Consider the following 6,000-nt stretch of genomic DNA (forward strand, 5'->3'; position numbering starts at 1 on the left):
TATAGCAAGGATTAAAGTACCAAAAAAAAATCCCCTTAACTGGGGTACTCTTTTCCCCTCTACACCTTGATCTCTGGGAAGAAGGGGTTCACAGTAATCTCCCCAAAGTGGGGCACATTCTGCTTGCCCCCCTCAGACCCTAGGGAGAGTGAGCTCAAACTTAGCTACATGTATTCCTCCCACTTAATTCACCTCCTGGTGCAGAGAACCCTCTGTATGTGGTATCTCAGTCGCTGAATTGATCCCCTCTTAGATTGAATCAATATGGTCACTCCTCAGAGGCTACACAGCTACACAGTGGATGGGTCCAGTCCCACTGCTCACTGGGCCCCCATTTACCTCCAACTAAATAAAGAATAGATAAGAAGAAACACAAATTCCATGTATTCAAGGCCATATGGTGACCTGGGTACAGGAAGGGCTCCCCCCACACTCCAAGGTTTGTGGCTTTTCTTCCTCCTAGATTGAAAGTCATAAGGAGGTGAGAAGTTTCCTCTTTGTACCCACAATTCTGACTCAGTATGCAAATAAAAGACTTTTCATCTCCATGAAGTAAGCCTTCAGGAAACAGCTGGAATACCTGTATATGTTCGACTGGGGGGGGGGGGTAGGACCTGTCCATTAAGCATCCTCATACATACAGCAGACAAAGAACAGCAACACATGCTCTATGGGCTTTCCAAGGGCAGTCTTCCCCTCCACCCCTGGATATCCCATGTTCTAAGGCCCTTTTCAGAGGACATTCACTATTCTAGAGCCCCTTCCAGCTCTGACGGACACTTGTTTTAAAATTGCACCCATTTCAGAGGTTCTGTAGTATTCTAAGACCTCCTCCAGCTCTGTGACTTATTTTCTATAGTCTACATTCTTTTTTTTCATACATTCTCCCCACCTCTGATAGTCTATGTTCTTAAGTTCCTTCTAGCTTTGGAATTCTATTTTCTAAGTTCTCAGTTTCTTTCCAGCTCTGACATTTATATTTCAAAATTCCACCCATTTCAGACATTCCATATTCAAGATTGCTTCCTGCTCTGATGGCTTATTTTTTTTTACATTCTCCTTTTTTAAAAAAATTTTTCCCAGCTCTGATATTCTATGTTCTAATGTCCCTTCTAGCTTTGATATTTTAGTATTCTTTGTTCTAAGGTTCCTTCCAGCTCTGACATCTATGCTTTAAAATTCTACCCATTTCAGACATTCCATATTCTAAGATCTCTTCCTGCTCTGATGGCTTATTTTTTTTTACAATCTACATTTTAAAAAATATTCTCTCTCCCCAGCTCTGATAGTCTATGTTCTAATGTCCCTTCTAGCTTTGATATTTCAATTTTCTTTGCTCTAAGGTTCCTTCCAGTCCTGACTTTTTGTTTTAAATTCCTTTTCAGCTAGAACATTTTACACTCTATGTTCTAAGGCCTCTCTTTGCTTTGACCTTCTGTGAATTTATATTTAGTCTGTACAGCTCTCAGGGTCATGGGCCTTCTGTTTATGGGGAATCTAGCAACATATCCCTCTGGCCAATAACCCCAATGAGGACCTATCTGAGAGGCTTTTTCTTCCTTTGGCCTTGGCCTCTAGCCCAGCCTTGGCTTGGGCTAGACTTTCCCAGTTTGCTGTGGGGCTGCCTAAATATGTCCCAAGAACTTCCGAGAAATCATCTGCCTGTGACGGGGTAGAGGCCCCCTTATTCCTCCAACCAATGAACCGAGGATTGGAAACACAGGTCCAACTTGTCCTCAGTTTCTTCTCTCTAGGGCAAGGTTCTAGGAGAGGGCCTGGCCATTTGGGATTCGGGGAGCAGAAGGATCCAGAATGTTGATAAGCTAATAAATATGACAGAAGAGTAAAAAGAGGTGAATACTTCTGTCTGATCAGAAAAAAAATGCTCATTTCTACCACACATCTCACAGGCAGACATTTGAGGGAGGTGGCTTCCTCTCTAGCAGTCTGAGTCCTGGATTTTGATTCAAAGTATCTGAATTAGAAATCCAATTTCCAAGGCTGAAATGTGTATCTTACTCATTATCATATACTTTTTAATCCAATGACACTGGGTTCCTTGCTTTACTATGAACAAGAAGCTCTGTGAGCTCTGGCCATCCCCATTTCTAGAACACTCTGCCCTCCTCTCTACCTTCTGGCTTCCTTCCCTTTAAAGTCCCAACTAAAACCCCACCTATTACAGCAAGTCTTTTCTAATCTCTTTTACTTCTAGTGGGTAATTTCTATTTATCCAGTAAAATAGCTTACTTGTTAGCAGGTTGTCTCCCTAATTATGTGAGCTCCTTGAAGGGAGGGACGGTCATTTGCTTTTCTTTTTATCCTCAGTACTTTATCTCCTATGTTTGGTAAATGCTGATTGGCTGATTTCAATTAATGATTAGGTGCCTGTTAAGAGATGAGCACCTAGGTGAAAGTCAGTGATACAAAGGTAAAAACAAACCAGCCCCTTCTAACATTGTCTTGTGGGTATGCAACTTGTACACTGAAACCTAAACTCAAAATATATATGTGGCAGTACCAGATCATAATTTGTACTACAAAGCAGAAATGACCAAAAATGATCTGGTATTGGTTTAAAAATAGAATGGTTAGTGAAACAGATGAGATCCACTATGGTAAAGAAGCAAGTGAACCTATTAGCTCTGCCTTTGGTAGAACCAAAGATGCTAATTTTGGGCTTAATATGTACTATTTGGCCCCCCCAAAATCCCCCAAACACAAACATTAAAACAACAACAACAAAAAATTGTGTGGAAAACTGGAAAGCGGACTGGGAGAAATTGGATTCAAACCAGCACTTTGCACCATATATCATGGTAGCTCTAAAAAAGCTTCTCTGGCTGTTCTCCAAACTGGCCATTCTCTCCCTTTTCAATATTTGCCTTCTGGTGTTCTTTGTCCCTGACTTTCTTTCAAGGAAAATCTTATCTTCTATAGAAAGCCTTTCCCAACCTCTCTCAATTCCAGGGCCTTTCCTTTTTTAATTATTTCCTATTTATCCTGTCTGTGTATATTTCTTTGCTTGTTGTCTTGCATTAAATTGTAAGCTCCTTGAGGGCAGGAAGTGTCTTGATTTTTCTTGTATCTCCAATGCTTGGATAATAGTTTATTTATTCATCAAGTATCTGAGATCAAATTTGAAGGGCTGATGCTCTATACTGCACCACCAGCTCTGATTACCTCACATCCAAGGCCATCTCCAGTCATCATGATCAGTATCTGGCCACTGGACCTAGATGGCTCTGGAGGAGAAAGTGAGACTGGTGACTTAGGACAGCACCCCCCCTCTCAAATCCAATTCACCTCCCTGATTTCATGGTCTTCTTTGAAAATGAAGGACAAGCATCATCATCATCCTCATTTATACATACTTGTCTCTCTAGATTGTGAGCTCCTTGATGGTAGTATAGCTAGAAGGTGCAATGGGTAGACCAACGGTCCTGAGGTCATATGAGTATTTATGTTCAACTCTGACCTCAGACACTTGTGTGACCTTGGGCAAGTAAGTCACTTAGCCCTGCTTGTCTATCATTCTCATGATTTTTTTTTTTAGTTTTTGCAAGGCAGTCAATTGCCTTGCAAAGTGCAAGTGACTTGGCCAAAGTCACCCAGCTAGGTATTCATTAAAAGTCTGAGTTCAAATTTGAACTCAGATCCTCCTGATCCAGGGTCAGTGCTCTATCTACTGTGCCACCTAGCTGCCTCAGCTAATAGATTTTGAACCGTCCCTTCCTTCCTCTTTGGAAGGGAAGCTAGGTGGTGCTGCAGCAGATGGAATACTGGGCCAGGAGTCAGGACAGCTCACCTTTGTGAGTTCAAATCCAGCCTCAAACACTTCCTAATTATACCATCCTGGTCAAGTCCCTTGATCTTGCTTGCCTTAGTTTCATCATCTGAGAAGGAAATGGCAAACCACTGTGGTGCTTCTGCCAAGGACGCCCCAAATGGTGTCACCAAGAGTCAGCACAAACTGAATTTCCCTCCTCTGAGTCTCAGTTTTTTCTTCTGTAAAATGAAAGACTTGTATTAGGCTTAAGTCCTCTCTGTAGTTCTGAGTACAGCCAGCTATTCTAGTTGCTTTCTTGGGTATTGTGTCCTGCAAGATTGTGCTGCTTAAGAACAGGAAATGTTTCTAGATTAGCTTGGGGTGCTCCACCCAGGGTGAGAGAACCCAGGGTATTGTCCTTCACTTTGGGAGTAGAAAACACTCCGGGATTTCCAGCCCCTCCCTCCCTAAAGAGGCTGGGATTATAACGTTTAGGTCTATATTCAGCTTGAAACTCAGCACCAGGGATTGTCCATCTGATACTTCTGAAAGACTATTGGAGATTAAGGCTATTGGAAACCAGAGAACTAGTTCTTAGCAGCAAGAGATTTAGATCTGGGAGGGCCTTAGAGATTATCTAGTGAGATCATCTAATGTTACAGAAGGGAAAACAGATCCAGAAAGAGGAAGAGACTTGGTTAAGGACGTTCCACTTCTCTGGTCCTTTTCTATGTTCAAAACAAGCTCTCTGTAGTAATAGGGGAAAAAAACACAACCGAATTTTGACTCATATTTTAAGAGTTGTGGAAGGGACTTTAGTGGCAATCATGTTTTTAGAAACATTCTGAGAAAGGATCCATTGACTTCACCAGAGGGTCAAAGGGGATTAGAATCCAAAAGAGGCTAAGAATCCCACACCAGCACACTTGTGCAACACACAGCACAAGCGCCTCTTTGCAATGTCCACTTAGGGCTCCTAGTTCTTTTCTCGGAGGTACGGCAGCATAAGAGCCACCATTGCATTAGTTCTTCCCTCCCCATCACTCCCCTACATATGATTCTTCACCCTATTAGATGCTAATCTGTGTTCCAGGGCATAGATCACATGAAGACACATCACTTAAGTTCCTCTGCCCATGCCCAGTGTTGCTACACATGCCCAGTTCCTTCAACTGATCTCCCTAAGACATGATCTCAAAGCCTTTCCACCATCTTGTTGCCCTCTCTTGCACGTTCCCTGACATTTCTTCAAAGCATTAGTTCCTTCAAGGTTCAGCCTTTGTGCTACATTCTATTTTCTCCAGTTAATAGTTGCTCAACCCTTACCAACTCCATCCATCTTGTCACCTTTCATTTTTATATACAGTTCTCTTTTATATACATTATATGTATATACATATACATACATATATTCACATTAAACAAAAATGACTTTATGTAAAGAATTATGAAAGAAATCAGTTTTCAAAAAAAACACCTGAATTAGCAGGACTGTCCAGTACTGTTTCTCTCTGTTCCTGTTCCTCATGGAAGCCCCCAACCCTTCCCCCCCCAAAAAAAACCCTAAAAAAACACACTTCCAAGTGAAAGCAGAAGATTGAGAAGAGACAACAATCACAGCAGCCGTGGAATCAGGGGTTTGGCTTGAGACCCTAGGAGTATTCAGCCCACCCACCCATCCACACAGCTTTCCTTTCTTCTCCCTTTCCATGTCTTCTTACTCCCTGGTCAGATTAGGCCTTGTATCCTTTGAACCAAGTGCTTGTACTTCATGAGGCAAATTTGAATTATGTAAAAATCACTTTATTCAAAATCAAGAATTTTCTCTATAGGCAGCAGGCATTATGGTCAAATCAGGACCCAGAAGAAGGCCCTCAATATCTGATTACCCTAGTCAGTTGGAGTAATGATGAGGATGTTTGTTCTTTATTCTCCAAGGACATCAGGGAGGTGATGCCATGACAAGCAAGTAAATTGGATTTGAGAGGGTGGGGTGGGGGATGTGCTAAATCGCCATCCTCTCTTTCTTCTCCAGAGACATCTGGGTCCAGTGGCCAGATATGAATCAGGACTGGAGATGGTCATGGATGCAAGACCACCAGAGTGAAGTGACTTGCCCAAATCTGGGCAGAATTTGCTCTAAACCAGTGCTCTGTCCACTGTGCCACCTAACTTCCCTATGAGGAATAGTATGAAGACCAGCATGGTTGGACATTTATTTCTGTGCCATC

Source organism: Macrotis lagotis, chromosome 3 (genome assembly GCF_037893015.1).
Source record: "Macrotis lagotis isolate mMagLag1 chromosome 3, bilby.v1.9.chrom.fasta, whole genome shotgun sequence".
Taxonomy (NCBI): Eukaryota; Metazoa; Chordata; class Mammalia; order Peramelemorphia; family Peramelidae; genus Macrotis; species Macrotis lagotis.